At 35.4% G+C, this 18,288-nt stretch overlaps 1 long non-coding RNA gene across 1 annotated transcript; it reads left to right on the top strand.

Annotated features, from left to right (window-relative positions):
• Nucleotides 1–12,408: 12,408 nt before the first annotated feature.
• LOC109096982 lies at nucleotides 12,409–16,349 on the top strand. The gene is made up of 5 exons (XR_006162909.1): nucleotides 12,409–12,561; nucleotides 12,869–13,018; nucleotides 14,082–14,116; nucleotides 14,781–14,980; nucleotides 15,429–16,349. It is a non-coding gene; the product is annotated as an uncharacterized LOC109096982 (long non-coding RNA).
• The last annotated feature ends 1,939 nt before the right edge of the window (nucleotides 16,350–18,288 follow it).

The following is an 18,288-nucleotide window of genomic DNA, read 5'->3' as shown; positions in this document are numbered from 1 at the left end:
TGGAGGAAAAAAAGCATCATTCTGTCTCACCGTACATCTCCTTAGAGATGAATGGCCTGCCAGGCTGCCCGTGACGGCCTGGTCCAAGGTGCCATATTGTAGCAATTGGTCCTGCACGCTGGTGGCTGTCACTTAGCTCTGCGTGTGTGACAGTCTGAGCTCTCTGTCTGTGTGCCAGGCCTCCCCGCACCCTCCACCCCCCATCCATCTGCTTTCAGACCCTCAGAGATGGCACCTTGTGCCCAGAGACTTAGCTTGCTATGGTTCCCATGACTTCGTTACATATTGAACGAGCTGTTCCAAGCTCAATTCCTCTCCTGTTGTGCCACATTGCCCCAGTTGCTCTGAACAGAATCCACCTCAACCTCCTTTCCTAAAGGTTTCCCTCCTTTGGTCCCTATGAAGACAGGATCAAGGGTTTTTGGTTTGGCTGATGAGTTGGCTCTTGCAGGTTCATGTCATAACTAGACCATCTGGGGGGCAAGCAGCATTGTTTCCCATTGACAGCCATTCAAAATATGATACATTTTTTTTTTTTTTTTTTTTGCAAATAATATAATATTTCATGTTTTATGATAGCTGTTTTGCACCCCCCATAAAAAAAAAAAAAAAAAAAAAAAAAAAAATATATATATATATATATATATATATATATATATATATATATATGTATATATGTATATATATATATATATATATATATATATATAATATATATATATAGTATATAAAAATGGGCATAAACAGTTTAAAAATGATTAAAAATAGCTTTTGTTTTCCAAGCAGTGTTATTCTAGTATAATTGAGGTACTATTATAGTTTTATATATTATATATCTATATATATATATATATATATATATATATATATATATATATATATATATATATATATATATATATATATAGAATTTTCAAAGGAAGTTTTTTAAATTTTTGGAGGAAATTAAACAATTTACAAAAAAGTTAAAAAAGAACGTTTTTAGCTGTAATATGTTTTTTGGATTTCAGTTTTAGTTAACTATAAAATAACCCTGGTTCCAATGATGTGGGTGAATAAATTATTATAACAATCTTCTTTTTTTTTTTTTTTTATGAACTATCCCTTTAAAAGCATGAAATGTATTTTTTGAAATATGCACTACTATTCAAATGTTTCGGGTAATGAGATTTTTTTTTTTTATGTTTTTAATGATTTTAAAAATGTTTTTTTTTTTTTTTTTTTGTTTGTTTTTATGTAAAAAATAAAAACAGTAATATTATTCAATAAAACTGCTGAACACAGTTGCTAGTTCGATCTCAGCTTGTAATGATCCAGCAGGATCTTCCTTGTCTGTTAAATGACTGCTTACTTTCATCAAAAGCTGATGAGGTACTTTGCAATGGCTTTGGTCCACATTATCTGGCCATGTTTGATGATGTTGAATCAGGGCGAGCAGAAAATTCTAATACTCTTTAAATGAATTGATACCTCAATAAGAGGGATTCTTTATTCACGCCATCGTGAATCCAGACACGTTATTTGTGTCAGAGCAAAGCATATCATCTCCAGAGTTAAAGAGAGTGACTCAGACAGTAAGTATTGCCAGAATTCAACACTCGCTCAGTTTCTGAGCAGCTATTTTCCAGGCTGTCTGCTGGTCGCCCGTGCCAATGAAAGACTCCGGTCTGCAGCATGCAAGCCATTTAATGAGAGTTCTGTGCTGATCTGAGCACAAATGAGCCAGGGGAAGTTTGATGTGCCACTCAAAACTGGTTTTCCGTCATTATCTAAATCTAGCATAAAACCCCCCATAACTTTGAGGCTCAAATTAGTTTTAGAGAATTTTTTGCTCATTAATGTCACGTCAGTCTGCAAGATGTATCCAAACGATAAATGAGGGAATGGAAATTGAGCACAAAGGACCGCTCTGTTGAGAGATGCCGGGTGTTGCCGTCGACTTTTCAAACTTGTCTTTTAGTAAGCCTTCCAAATGATCTTTTTGTAAAACTTAGTTTCTTCCTCAATTAACTCCAGGATGTTGAATATTTAGATGATACCTGTCCATGGCACTGTGACCTAACACTTTGTGTTCAAAAAGGTCATAAATATATTTAGGAATTCCTGAGAATCTGTCTTGGGGATTATGCCGGCTCGGAAAAGTAATTAGTTGCACCACAGACGTATTGCAGAAAGACTCTGCAAAGGGAACTAAGAAGCTTTTGGGGCTCCAATTAAAACTTCATAGGAAACTCAGATCTGTACATTACATTTAGAGAACGAGAGAAAAGACACCAGGTAGGAGAAGATAAGGTTGATTTGCATACGTTCTAAATATACTGCATGTACTGTACAGTCAGTGCTGAGGTTGTTGGGTTTGCGGTTGTGCAGTGCTGCATGATTTTGAGGTCTTTGAGTATTTTCTGATGCATGAAAGAGGCAGATGTTATTTCAGACATCATTTGCTTTTTATTATGTTTTCCAAGAAGAAAGTGAATAGACTATTGACATTAATGAGCTGGGTCATCCGCCACTACTTGTTAAGCTGTGCAGGGAATATTGACTTATATAGTGTAAAGGTCAATGATTGATGCTTGGAACTGAAGTGTTTTCTTTCTAATAAGAAATTAACTTGTATTCAGCAGGGATGCATTAAATTGATCAGAAGTTACAGTAAATACATTTTTTATCCACAAATATATTAAGCAGTACAACGTTTTCAAACATTGATAAAAAGCCCCAAATCAGCATATTAGAATGATTTCTGAAGGATCATGTGACACTGAAGACTGGAGTAATGATGCTGAAAATTCTGCTTTGCATCACAGGACTAAATCGCATTTTACAGGTGTTTTACCAGTATTTTGAATTTCACACTGCATTGAGTTTCAGAGTTAACAGAAATGTCCATAAAGTTAATGGATAATGTTCTTTGTAAAGAGCTGCCAGTACTTTTTCTGTTATTTTATGGATTTATTTTTTTCACAGTGCACTAGTGATATAAGCCAGTTTGTGATCATGTGAACTCCACTGTACAAAAATATTTATTTATTGCTATTTGGATCAATTTCAAATTATGCTGGATAATATGTTTCAAGAATATTGTAAAATATACAAAGGAATTCTGGAATTAATGTTAAGTTTCAGTTTAACCTGTTATTCTGATTATATATTTTAAAGGGGTCCTATTTTACTCTTTTACAAAGTTTTGATTTTGTTATGGGGGTGTACTAGAACAGGCTCTCATACTAGGTTGTTGGAAAGACACATTATTATTTTTTTTTTTTTTTACATATTTTACATTACAACACCTCTCTCCCCAGTCTGGCATGAACGGCTCCAATAGTTCCTGTATCAAATGAAGGCCCGCCTTCTGAAATACGAAATGTGCTGTGATTGGTTAGCTGGGCCAGTGTGTGTTGTGATTGGCAGCCCTTGGCGCCTGGTCGGGAAATGTCATGCCCCTTACCATAGCCACCTGCTGCGAGCTTCAGTGGAACTATTGCGTGAAAATCAAATCAATTTGAGTGTGATTTAAACCCGGATGATTGTATTCACTCTAAGCTCGTTGCCTTGGGAAAGCTAGCGTGTCACCGACATAGTGATAACACTCATTGTCTTCTCTAGTGCAGCTGAACCAGGTCTCGGCCATTTGTCGATATTTGCGACATCATAAATCCTGGAAAATATGCATTGTAGTCCGAATGAGTCATTCTTTGTAATTTTTAAAGAGTGATTTCTGTTAAATAAAATATCTTCTTTTGAACTGGACTTTGAGCTTTGTAACTTTGCAGATCTTTTTTATGCTTAAACAGCAACATTACAGACTAACTGAAGTTGAAAAAGTTAAAAAGGATAATAGGACCACTTTAATTAAAAAAGAAGATAAATAAACAAAATTTTAAAAACAATTAAAAAGTGGTATTAAATTAGGAACTTACACACCAGAAACATTTAATAGTGTTCTCAGACTTCAGGACCCCACTATGTCTTTCCCAATTAAATTTAAAATCTTCTGCTCATTTTGCAATCTTCACCAAGATATAAAGTAGTTTTTCAGAATTTTCAGAAAGCAACCCCTTTCACTGTTTACCCCAAACACCTCTGCTTCTTGATAACTTTAGTTGATTACTTTCTTGATCAGTTTTGCTGCAGTTCTCATACACGGTATTCTAATGTAAATGGAGTAATTAATTTAGGCAGACAAGGAATTTGTAAGGATGTTTAGTCTCTTGTTCAGAAAGAAACAAAATCACTACTTTATCAGCTTGCTTGCTTTAACAAGTTGAGCCAGAACCAATTTATTCAAGAGTAACTTTGAAAAAAAAAAAAAAAAACTTAGAGCAGTGTTTGTGAAAAAGAACAAGAACAGAGGCTAGAAAAATGCATGTGCAGATGCATACAACAGTTTAAGAGTTTTCCTAGAGGAACCAGACTCTGCCTACTGCAAGCCACAGCTGCATTCGTTGCTAGCGCCTTAAAGGGATACTCCACCCCAAAATGAAAATTTTGTCATTAATCACTTACTTCCTAGAGGAACCAGACTTTTAATAGCTTTGTTCGCCTTCATAACACAATTTAAGATATTTTGGATGAAAACCGGAAGGCTTGTGACTGTCCCATAGACTCCTAAGTTACACTGTCAAGTTCCAGAAAAGTATGAAAGACTTCGTCAAAACAGTCCATCTGCCATCGGTGATTCATTTTGTAATGAATTTTGTAAGCGAAGAAAACAAAAATAACGACTTTATTCAACAATTCCTTTGTCAGCAGTCTCCTCTGTGTCTCTCCATATCACCGTATGCTTCGTATGCTCTTCTGTATCAGCCGCGCCACAAGGATGTTCTGTTTCTACGTGTATTTAGCTTTGATTTTAAAGAAAACAGTGCATCCTTGTATCAAAAGGTTGCTTCTTCTTACATTCTGAAGTCTGTTTCGTTATATTAAGACTTTTGCACCCCTACAAGTCAGGGAATAAGCACCCCCTGCTGGATGGACTAAAACTCCAGCAGCAAGCTAGTTGTGCACAACGGCCTACCAGCCATCAGAATGTGCTACCAGCTTCAAAAAGAAAACAAAGTCAAATACCAAATTGAGGTGGGGAATTCATGACAACAGATGGTCAGGAGGCCAGTTTAATGCCTCATCTGAAGGATGCCTCCTTTTCACAGTCTAAAGTTTGCGTCATTACACTAGGACTTTTGCACCCATTTAAGCCAAGGAATGATCACCCCTGCTGGCTGGACTGAAACTATCTGCAGCAGCAAGCTACATTTTCACAAATGGTCTCCCACTAGTGTACCGACCAGGCTCGGGCCTGCTTTGCTTTAGTGAGGAACCAGATACTGCCTACTGCATGCAACAGCTGCATTCATAGTCTGCGCCTTAATGAAGCTACTCTAATAGAGAGGTAGTGCATCCTGATAAGCCACCAGGATGCACAACCAGCCTAAACAATTAGGTCAAATTCATATTTTAGGTGGTGAATTAATGACAACAGAATGTCAGGAGGCTCATCTGAACGGCGCTCCTTTTTACAGGTGCCCATCTAATGCTTTATCAGAAGGTTGCTTTGTTTTACATTCTGAAGTCTGATTCTTTATACTAAGACTTTTGCACCCATACAAGTCAGCGAATGAGCACCCCCTGCTGGCCGGACTAAACTACCTCCAGCAGCAAGCACAGAATGTGCTACCAGCTTCAAAAAGCATGTGAGTTAGAGTTCTAAAGATGAAACCAAGACATTTCAAAGGAACCATGACAGACAAGATACGATAATGTCCAATAATCGGACAGATGAATCAAAGGTGGCACAATTTAGGATCAAAGGAGTGGCGAAAAATTGGAGATAATCATTCAATCTTAGTTTTGATACAAAGGGATCACACCAGGATTGTGGAAGTGTTTACACTCACACTAATCAGTATCCATCAAGAGCTGACCCGGAGCTACAGCTCTGGCCTCTTTGCTTCGTAATATAGTTTCAGCCACTGGAATCACTGCTACATGGTCTTTGATCATTGCTACACTAAGCACACAACCTACTGCCCTCAAATAACCTTTTTCAGTTTTCCAATACTGTTACTTAAGGCTTTAAGGCTTTGAGATGACCACTGTGAAGGTTTCTATTAATACTGCAGATCCGTTGTTTCAGTTTTAGGCCACAGAGCTGCTACTGTTGCACAAGATGTTCTCTTCCAACTTCTGTCCCAGAAGATCATACACTGGTGTAGGATTTACTTCAAAACAATTTTCCCTTAGTGATTGCTAGTAAATTTCACAAATAATTACAAGGAAGACTGAAATTTCTTTAAATGTTTAATACACATCATAAAATGTTAAATACATTTCACACAAATAATATATTAACAAACCCCTCTTTACAAACTTACAGAATATATATAAAACTTGAAATTTGGTATATTTTTTGTACTGCTGAAGTGGAGATTTCTGGCCTAGTGCATGAGAAAAAAATTATTTTGTGAAAATGGCCTTTAAAGATATGTATTGTAATTGAAATCTACAGATCTGGATGTTTTCTTTCCACTAATCTGAAAGAAGGCAAGTTATAAAGGGAAAATAACCCAAATAGCTCGTATTTTAGCCGGAAGCAGCATTTTGAAGTAAAAAATAATTAAAAACATATAGCTTTCCACTTTTCAGGATGTTAATTGAGGGATTGCAGTTGTGTTTTGGATCACTGTGATGTTTTTTTTAGCACCCATTTACTTCAGACCATTAGTGTGCAAGTGATGTAATGCTAAATTCGTCCAAATCTTTTCTGAAGAAGAAAAAACTCATCTACATCTTGGATGGCCTGAGGGTTTGTACATTTCTGGCAAATTTTCGTTTTTCGGTGAACCATTCCTATAAAATAATATCATATACACAACATATTAACCTTACCCCACATTATTGATTAACTTGTATAAAAACATTCAGTGTCTCAATATGTACAGTGACTTCTTCAGAATCTGTAGGAGGTTTATGTTGCTGTCTGAGCAGTAAGAATATGGCAAATATATTCCAGAAGGGGTTTGTGCAAAATGACAAGCAGCTCTCTGGCAGTCAGGAGATCGGTGGTCCATGCCTGGCTTTATCATGCCACAGTGTGTGTGGCTGCCTCCCACCGCACTTCATTAGTTTCCTGTGATACTCAAGCGCAAACACACAGACTCGGCAGTAGCACTAAATACAGCAGCTCAGTGAGGGCGGGGGGCCTCTGAACAGAAGCCCAGGATCAATTGGCCCACACTGGCATCGTACATTTGATGTCTTTCCTTGTTTTTATGCTCTTTCAAAAGAATTGTCCACCAGCTACTCTGAAATTGAGATGATTTTAGGCACACAAAAGCTCTTTCACCTGCTGAGAAACATAAGAGATGCATAAGAGTCAGCTGAAGGAATGCAAATCAGTTCATTGAAAGGGTTTGTATTAAGTTAAATGGTTTATATTGAAAATATTCAGTTTTTATGCTATTATAATGCAAATGCAACCCTGAAAGGAAAAAGGCAGACATAAAAATCCACACAGGGGTTTGGTAACAATGGGCAAAGGTCGGTGTCCGGTTTGAAGGGAAAGTAAATAAATCTAATTGCTTCAAGGTTAATAGTGACAAGCAATAAAATGGATTTGGTGTCAAAGACACTGAAGGTGATTTGTCTCAGAAATATAAGCCCTGGATGTAGCTATAATACATATATTTTTTTATCAGTTTTAATATACTTTTAATGTTAAGTAAATAAAAACAATACATTTAAATCTTAAATCTAAATTTAAATATTAAATTCTACTAGTAGTTTATAAAGAACCAACTTCAAGATTCTAAAAAATGTTTTGCATTTCCCATTGGTAGAATTACATGTACAATTACCAATACATTTTAAACCAATAACTAGCTTTGAGGAAATCTACAGTAAATGCTGTATTACTTCTAAAAGTTCACAAAAGGAATGATATTAGATGATATATGCATTTGAAAGTTCTAGTCGTTATCTTTTGGTAAAATAAGATGATAGAAATATGAATTTATATAAAATATAAATACAAATACATGTAAATAAGTGTATCAGGATTACTATACAATAGACTGAAACTGAAAAAAAAACTAATATTAAAATTATTTAAAAACATTAAACTAATATATGCTAACTTTTTGTTTCTCATTTGAATTTTAACTTAATAACTAAAATGACTAAAACTGAAATAAAAATTAATAAAACCTATGTAGTCGTATTTTAAAAAACAAAAAGGAAATGGAAAATTTTTAAATATGAACTATTGCAGAACACACACACACACACACACACACATTTTTACACACACACACACACACACACACACACACACACAAAAGAATCTATAATAGTATCTCAATTATTTTTATCAAATAATCAAATAATATAATCAAATAATATTTTCATGAAATCATGTACATTCAAGTGTTTTTTAAATTTTTATTTTAATGCACTTTCTTCATCATTTTTATCCGAATCTCATGAACTCCCTGCTGTTGTTTAATTTTTAAATTTTTCGGGCAAAGCTATCATTTGACTTCAGAGCACCTATAGGAAAATACAGGGTTTTTCATGTGGACCAGTTTTATGATCCTTCTCTATAGTGCTTCTGCATCGTCTTTGAAGTTTGGGAGCCTCAGTTCCAGTGGAGACTAATTGCATGGAGAAGAGCAGTAAAGTGCTTTGAAAAAATTCATACAGGTTTGGAGTGTTATGCGGGTGAGTAAATGATGATACCGTAAACTATTCCTTTTAAATCCGCCTCGGATCTCATTGTGAATGAATTTCACCCTGTGATTTCATCAGGGATGCAGGCCTGCTGCAGTTCTCTCCCTTTTCACTCTCACTGAAGCCCCAGACAGAAGCTCCCTGGAGACCTTCCCTTCTTGTTTAAACCTGACACAAATTCCACGTCACAGTACCCAGAGTGACGACGCCTGCAGGCACAAAAGCAAATATTTCCGTTCCTGGTTGTACCCAACCACCTCTACACGTCCCCACCGACACCTGACCCCTCCCTTTCCTCACCAGTTCCAGCACTGCAGGCCGGCCATTTGTCACAAAGTAATTATAGAATTATTGATTGCCGAGCAATTAACAGTCCCTCCCTCTTCACTATTCCCCCTCCCCATCTTTTAATTTGCAGTCAGACAGGCAAGAGCAAAAAAGCTTTAGGAGTAACACATTTAATCCCTTTGGGATTTCTCTATAGTCTTCAGATTAATAGCGGGACAGAGACAAAAGGCCTTTTTTCACCTGCTGTTTCCTGTTCTGTCTGGCTGCATGTCTCCAGGCCCTGGCTCTCTCCGACAGCGTCTCTCATGCCTCCTACAGACTTGCGTCGAAAAGCTCCTTGTATTAGCATTGTGATGAGGATATACCGTCGGAAAGCTGCTGAATTTGATAAACTCTGAGTGTGGTGCAATATAAAGGAATGAGGCTGTAACTTCCTGGGGGTGTGTAATCCAACTGACCGTTTTGATTATTCCGAGAGAAAGTGCGGGGGTTGTGTTGAATTACATTGTGAATGCAGAACACTCAAAGTTCACTTGATTCTTACATTTGCAAAATTTCTAATCTTTTTGACTGTTCTAAGTTACCATGCAGATGTTATGATGACATGCAACAAGACGTCCTGCATTTTCTATTTATAAGTAATGGCAGGTATTTTAAAAACTTATACACAGAAACTAAAAGGTTTTAATAAAATTGATATTAGTTATTATAATAATACATTAATTTATTTATATGTAATCTTGACTTTTGAACACTATTATTATTATTAATAATAACAACAATTTATTTATTTGGTTATTTGTTTATTTATTTTCTCATTTACCTATTATTGACTGAGCATTTTATAATTAACAGTCATCATCATCATCATCATTATTTTATAATAATGCATGTGTTTATTTTAAGTAATCTTGACTTTTTAACGCTATTATTATTTTTATTAATATTGTTAATAACAACAATTAATTTATTAATTTATTTTCTCACGTAATATTGACTGAGAACTTAATTATTATTATTATTTTATTCATTAATTTATATTTAAGTATTCTGGACAACAATTTATTTATTTGTTTGTTTATTTATTTTCTCACTTGTGTAATACTGACTGAGCAATTCATGATTAAGTATGATGATGATGATGATGATAACAATAATAATAATACATTTATTTTAAGATTTCTGACCACATTATTATTATTATTATTATTATTAACAAGAACAAGAAAAACAACAGCAGCAGCAATAATAATAATGATAATTAAAGTGTCAGTAAATAAATACATGTAAATCAATCAATCAATCAATCAATCAATGAAAAGTGTTAAGTAATTCCTTTTTTCTTATCAAATTATTTTTTTATGGTCACTTAAGAAACACTACAATTTAACACCTATAACTAAACAACTCTGTCAAAATTCATATCCATTTTTAAGGGCAGGGACCGTTTGATTGCAAAAAGAACTGCTCTTTGTTTCTTGGTTCATTTTGGATCCATCAAATATATATAATTGGTTTCTTTTAACAAGAATCAGTGCATTCACTGGAGAAAAAGCATTACTACACCTCATAGTTTCTGTACACATAATAAATAGGGTCCCAAAATTAATGCTTTCTTTTTTTCTGGTAAATTTTGCAGTTGTTATGATAGATGTGCTAATATTCAAGTTATACAAAATAAATAAATAAATACAAACAAACAAACATACAAACATTTTTTTTAACTTGGCTAGGGTGCTTTTTGTTGTTGCTTTTTTTTTTTTTTTTTTTTTTGGAGCACTGAGGCAGGAAATGACTCTGACTATCTCTATGTGTACACGCAATGATATATAAAGCGTGACAGATGATCCTTGCTACAAAACCATCGGAGGAATTGTTTTTCCAAATTCATATAAAAAGGATCTTCGGAATACAGTTCAAGTTGAGATATCAGTACATCTAACACAACTTAAAATAAGGAGGAAAAAACAGATGCATATTTTCTTTTCTCAGTAGCTTGTAACGCCTACTCACACTTTTTCAGCCATGCCCAGATCAGCATGCAAAGAGCCAGCTAAGACTCTGGAAGCCCAAGTGCTGGCAGATATTAAGACTGGGATCGATTTCATGGAACATCACCTTGGTAACATATGGCCACAGCTGAGGAAGTTGATTTCCTTTCTGTTGTCCTTTATAACTCCAGTCTTTTCTTTTTTTCCCCCAAGTGTTTCATAGCTTTCATTTTTTTTCTTAATCCCTCATCTTGGCAGCCCAAGGTATGTGTGGTTTTATTTCATAGATTACATACATTAACTACAAAACTACTTGTGTGTTTATGTTTGGGATTGTTGTACTGATAAAGATCTCTTTTCATCATATTATGTATTGTAAAAATCAATACTTTCATATTCATTGTAAAAATCAAAAGCGTGTGAAGAAAGACCTTATCAGGATAATACAATATCCCCTCATGAGCATCGCATACCCACTCTTGGGACACTAACAACATGCAGTGAAAAGATTTCCACCATTTCCACCTGATAAATGAGCAATTTTTCAATATCCAGGAAGCTGATTACCAATTTACCGCTGTCAGCTTCCATCTCTGCACCAATAAGGACGTTCTCTTAATGCATATGCCATCTCAGAGAATATTTCTGCACATATTGGAAATGTGCAGTCTCAGCTAATGTAATAGAACCCAATAGCTGGTGTGATTTTTAGCTTTCTGATTAATATAATGTCATGTACAACACTCTAAACAAGCTGCTGAGAAAATGCAGAGTGTGACAGGATTGAAGATGGCCAAGGTCATTTTGAATATGCTATAGACTTGGTGGGAACGATGTAAATAACAGTAGCGGATGGTTGCAAATATACTGATGGATGCAAATTCTTAGTGTTTTTTTTTTTCTTCACCTGAATTCTCATTAAATGAGAACAACTCAAACCTTTTTTTGATGGACCCAAAAATTAACAGAGGAACAAAGTGCCAAGGACTTTTTCCATTCACATGGTCCCTGTCTTAAAAAAATGGATCTGAGTTGTTTAGATATGAGTGTTAAGTAGTATAGTTTACTATTATAAATAATAGTAATAATAATAGTTAATAGTTGTTGTTAATGATTGTTGTTAATTGTTATTATTAGTATAGTTTACTATTATAAATAATAGTAATAATAATAGTAAAAAAATGATGATAATGATGATGATTATAAATAATAGTAATAATAATAGTAAAAAAATGATGATAATGATGATGATAAATTGTTCATGGAAATAAAAATAAATGATGTGTTTGTGTTTGTGTATTTATGTGTGTATATATTTGTGTGTGTATACTAAATCTAGCAATTTTCACAAGGAGATTTCAATATATATATATATATATATATTATTTTAGCCCTTTCTCCCAAGTCCACCTCATTTCTTAAATTAAAATTTAATAATTATGAAATTGTGAAATTTGTACATTTGTGTATAATTATACACTTTGAAATTAAACATCTCATCTCATATTGTTCAGTCTTTGTTGGTGCAGTTGAAACAAATGGAGAAAGTCATGTAATGGTAAGTGTTACTTTAGAAGTTGTGTTACAACTCTAGGTGAAAACATTAGTAGTACTGTAAATGTGTCTATGTATTCAGATGATTGTTATGTATTTGTTCTTTTTCTTCTCGAGCTAATACAATGAAGTACCCTGCCCTCATACCCATCACACTGAATGCTGCAGAGAGACGACGGTGCGGAAGCACGTGACATAAAAACGATGCCTGTAAATGTGTCTATGTATTCAGATGATGAAAGTTCGGAAGTGATTTTTTTATTTTTTTTGGTTGTCTAGAATTATAAATGCCTTCTTATTCTTTTGTGCAGTTTTGGGGGGCAATGAGCTGAATCAGCCTCTGTTAGACGGCCTGGCCGGAGGATGGATGGAAGAGGACTTCTGGATGCTGGTGGGCTGGGTTCAACTCCGAACTGAGAGGATTTGAAGCCGTGTTTTGTTCCAGTAAGGTCCGATACCAGGTGCGTCGCCCCCTCATCTGTCTACTCCTCTATTCCTCCTTGTTCTCTTCCTCCATTCCACCAAAGGCCTCATTTTCTGCATGATTTGGCCTCCACCTGTCCTGCTCTTGGCCCCTGGCCCTCGCCTGGGCTCCAACACACCGTCAATTAACACAAGCAAGTTTTAGCTGTCACACCAAAATGAAACTTAAAAGTGAGAATAAAATTAAAATATGAAGTTGAAATCGAAGGACTGGTAGAAGAATCATGGATCAATTCAGTTATACCTGTGCTTTTTTGTGCCGCTTTATTAAACTCTTTTCTTCAGTAGCAAACATGGTGGGTTTCTAAACATAAATCGTGTTGTTTTCAAGTAAACATGCATTTGGTAATTAATTTTTTTCAGTTCCATCTCTGATTAATTTGATATTGAAACCTGTCCATGTAATGCACAATAACCCTCATATTGCCAAAATATAATTTAGGCTTCTTTTGACCCACAACCAAATTACCAGAGAATGAAAGGACCTGCGCCAGGCCTTTAATTTCACCCCTGTAAAATGAACCAATGAGCCAAATAATCTGGCTGGCCCTCATTGTTGCAAATGTGACACTTGTTGTAAGTGGCATGACTTAAGAAGTGCCAAAACACTTTTGTAGATTTGCTTAGTCTTATCATTCTGATTTGTTGCAGTAAACAAGCAATGAAATAACAAAGAACAACAGTACCCTTTTTAAGCAGAGACAGATGGTCTTGTCAAAGTTACACTTGTTTGTCAATGAAGCTAAAAGCACAAGTGTTGTGTGTTTTTATTGAGATGTCATATTTAACATATTCTATATTCTAAGTCTTTTGTGTGAGGGAGAGAGCTAAATTTTAGTCGACTGCAAAACTCGAGTAACATTTGCATTGAAAAATATTGCATTTTACTGTATGACACATGCAAGGACCAGGCGCTGATATAAAGCTATTGTATGGCTTCAGAAGACTATAAATAGTGCATAAGTTGACCACTTTTCTAGTGTTTTTTTTAGAGTTTGGCAGAAGAAAATTCGGTCTAACATCTCCTTTTGTGTTCAACAGTAGAAAGAAAGTCACAGATTTGGGACAACATGAGGGTGAGTAAATGACAGAATTTAGTTTTTTTTTTGGTGAGCTAGTCCAAAATAAAGGTTGAAGATGGGGTTAGAGAAAGTCTGGGATAGTTTAAGCAGATAATTAATAACTAATTAGTGAGTGAAATTACTTTAAGATGAATTGGATGCTATTTAAACCATTTAATTAAAGTATTTTTACGAATCAGTAAAAGGCGGGGCCACCGACATCAATTGTCTTCTATCTACTCAAAGAGTTTCTCTCAGGAAGTTCTACCTGTCAGTGAAGTAAATTAAATGCTACTTATCTGCGTTGTTGCCTTGAAAGCTGTTTATCTTTCGTCTGCAATTCCAATCAACTCAGTTTGTCTTGCTTATCGTTAAAATTAAACATGCACAGAAATATTAAAAGGTCATTTGCCTTAATGGAGCCATAAATAATTAAGCTCACTCATAACGTGAATAGTGAAAACAAGATTGGAAATGATTTTAACATGAGATTAGAACAAAACAAATTCATCAAAGATGAAATCTCAAGTTGGCACAACACTAAAGTTCACCTCTGTTTATGCCTATTATTGTCCATTAATGAGAAAAATGCATTTTTAAATAACCATCATTAGAATTCAGCATAATCTTTGTCATTGTTGTCATTTCAAACAAACAATATATGTAACCTTTCCAACAGCCACCAACGGAGGGCGATGTTTCCCATGAAATGAATCGTTCCTCTTCATCTATGAAGCTAAATGGAAAGAATGTCAACAAGGTTGTTTCCCCTGCTCATAAACTGCTTCCAGATTACCATACTTTCACAATATGCACTCAAATCGTTGATGAAGTCCTTATTTCTTGACGGATGATGACGTATGCTCTGTATTTATTGAGGTGTGTAGCATAAATAGGTTCTCATGTTGGCATTTTCCTTTGACCTGTATTTTTTGAGCCATCACGTTATTGTTTTTCTGCCTTATTAAAATGTTTACTGTGACAGCTATAATAAAATAATAAAAATAATATATATAATAAAATTCAAGTTAAAAAAAAACTCAGCATATATTATCCAAACCATTTTATTACATGAACTCAATGAATATATCACTTTAAAAAACAAAATACAAAATATATTTCATATTTCATAATTCACCAGTCTTCTGTATAGGCGGACACAAGCAGAACCTTTTCAAAGGATAAATTTAGATTCTTTAAAGTGAATGCCAACCCTAAAAAAGAGACCCAAGTGTGTAAGCAATCAATATATTTGTTCTCAAAATGCTGTAATGTTCAGATGCTTCACTTTTTCTGCAGTCAATGCTTTGATTTGTGTTCATCGCAGAAGGTCAGATCTCATAGAAGAGCAGCTCGTGCACGGGTGGAGCAGAAGGAGAGAAGGAATGGAGTTAAATTAAGGATATCATTGGACTGACAGTGATCTGGGCAGCTCTCGATAAGATCCTCGGCTCTGCGGAGCGCCAGACGACGTGAGAAGGTCTGGCGGCGGGATGGGGATGGGGAGGGGGAAGGGGGCAGTTAAAAGTTTTCCGAGCCGTCTTCCCCCTTCAATTTGCATGCTTAATGATGCTGAGCAGGAGTTAATAGTGGGTGTAATGGCTTCTGACTGACCGGGCTCTGGAGTGGACCACAGGCTGGGCCACCGGAGCAGGGGTGGGGAGGGGTTAACGCACACCATACGGCTCTGCACTCGCTCGCTCGCTCTCTCCCTCTGCCTCTCTCTGCTGTCTTTTGTGAGATAACAGAGCTTGCCGCTGTGGCCTTGTCTTATTAAACATGTTATCATTGCCTGTAACCTTTCTCTCCAGTCCCTTCCTTTTCAAAATAGAGGAAAAGCTGCCTTTGTCTGTTTTTATTCAGGGACCTATCTGACCCACTGCGAGAGGAGAAAGAGACCTGAAAGAAATCAAATGGCAATTTCTGTCTACATTAATGTGGTCCTTTGTTCTGAGAGGGACGCCTTTGTCAGCCGGTGGATATAGCAGCATGTCCTCTGTGTAGATACAGCCATCTAAACAGATCAGCCACTCCAAATCACACAGGAAATACAAGCAATGGAAAACTTGTTTTTTGTGTGTGTAGATAAGGCCTAAAGGGCAAAGTTCAGGAAAACCACTGTAATAATGGAAAGATAGCTCTATTGTCTGCAAAATGCATGTGGCGTGAACAGATTTCTTTGCTTTTTTTTAATGATGAATGAATGTTTAGTAATGTTTACAGTAATTTACATATAATGGAGGCCATAAATAAGGCATACATAAGCAGTTATATTAAATATTTTCTCCAAAATGTTATTTAAACTGTAAGATAGCCTAAATGGTTTATCAGTGTGACGTGGTTCAAAAGTTACTAAAAGTTTTAATGCTCTATAGTCTCAACACACATAGCTGGGTTTGTGTCTCATATTTCTTATTTCGCATACAGTTTTTTCTGAAAAATTCTGAATTGAGATATAAACTCAGAATTGCAAGATGATAAATTCTCAATTATGAGAAAAAGCTCAGAATTGCAAGATGTTCACCCACAATTGCAAGTTTATAACTGTCAATTTTGAGCAAAATTAAGAATTTTCACTCTTCCAAACTGTTTCAACACATTTCAGCTAAAAATATTATCTCATCTAATAGCTGGAGTGTTTTGTATTCAGTTAATAGATATCATGATTGCAATGATTCAAGAGCCTCTTTGGCATGATGTGACTGATCGTTGAACAGCTGTGAGTCACGGTGACCAGTACTCAAAATCCATTGTGAAACACGTTTTCCACTTCAATCATAATTGCACACATGTGCTCAAAGAGCAAATATCAGTAATGTGTACCCTGTCTGAATGGTTTTACACCTCAGCTCTCAGTGTGTGTGTGTGTGTGTTATATCCCCTATCACAGCTGTTAATGTATTTCAAACATAATTTCAGTGTTGATTTGTTTGCCATGTGCTCTGGCACATACCTGCTCCAGGTTGGCATGGCCCTAGCGGGCCCCGGTGCCAGCATGGCTGGCATGACAGCGGCCGTTCCTGATGGTCACAGGTGCAGTTATGGCCAGTCACTCTCCTCCAGGTGTAACCTCACCACTGAGTGTCAGTCTGGGATGCTACCATCTGCCACAGAAAGTCGTGTAGATCCCAACCTCTCCTGTTTGCTTTCTTCCTCTCGATCTTTCATCTCTCATGTTGTCACATTCATGCAGGGATGATGTTGATTTACCCACCAGATTTAGCACATTGAAAGGATATAAAGAAGTTTTACTCTAAAATACACTTTTGTAGACTGTTTTTTAAAAATAACCATATCCAAAAGAAATGTCAGGAGTGTTCTTCAGTATCTCAAATGTTTTCTTTGATAGCAGTAAGATTAGGTGGATATAACAATATACAAGCACATATTTCAAGTTCTTCCAAGACTATACAAGACTATATAAGAGTATGCTATACACATTAATTCTATAGTACTATATTTTGAATGTACATCATAATAGTTTAAAATAATATTAGTAATAATAATAATAATAATAATAATAATAATAATAAAAACAATTATTATTATTATTACTTTTTATTTAAATTTGTATATTAGGTTTGTTTATTTATTTATTTATTTATTATGCTTTTAAATATTTGTATTTTAGGTTTAGACTTTACTTATTTATTTAATTTACTTATTATTTCAGAGAGACTTCTCTTCAGAGGCTCCAGAATTATGAAAGAGCAACATATGAGCAATGGTGAAATGGTCCTAAAAGCTGGGCAAATAATTATAAGAAACTGCTAAAGATACAGTCTTACATGTTTCTTTGGTTAGAAAGCTTTTCTAAAGCATATAAACACAAATGGCAAGCAACAGATAAAAGAGAATCATTTCCGCATCGTTTCATTATGTACAGCATTGCTTTGGCCTCTGTTATATGCATTTGCAGAGCTCTATAATTTACAAATGCACAGCAAGCTCTTGTTGTCATCTGTGGTTACAAGCATCCTGTAAGGAACAGGATGGCAAATGCTCTGCGTCAACATGCGGAGAAAGACTGGAGCAGCATCAAAGCTTGATGGTAAGAAAAAAACAAGAAGTGTTCTTAGATATAATGAGTGCAGCTCCTAAAGTAAAAAAAAAATTGCATGCTGTTTTTCTTGTCGTTCCTCAACCCTGACCTGTGCTATTATCATTCCATAATAACATTGTTTTTA

The sequence above is a fragment of the Cyprinus carpio genome, chromosome A21 (assembly GCF_018340385.1).
Source record: "Cyprinus carpio isolate SPL01 chromosome A21, ASM1834038v1, whole genome shotgun sequence".
Lineage (NCBI taxonomy): Eukaryota > Metazoa > Chordata > Actinopteri > Cypriniformes > Cyprinidae > Cyprinus > Cyprinus carpio.
Note: the sequence above shows the minus strand (reverse complement) of the source record. Positions and strands in the feature narration are given on the sequence as shown.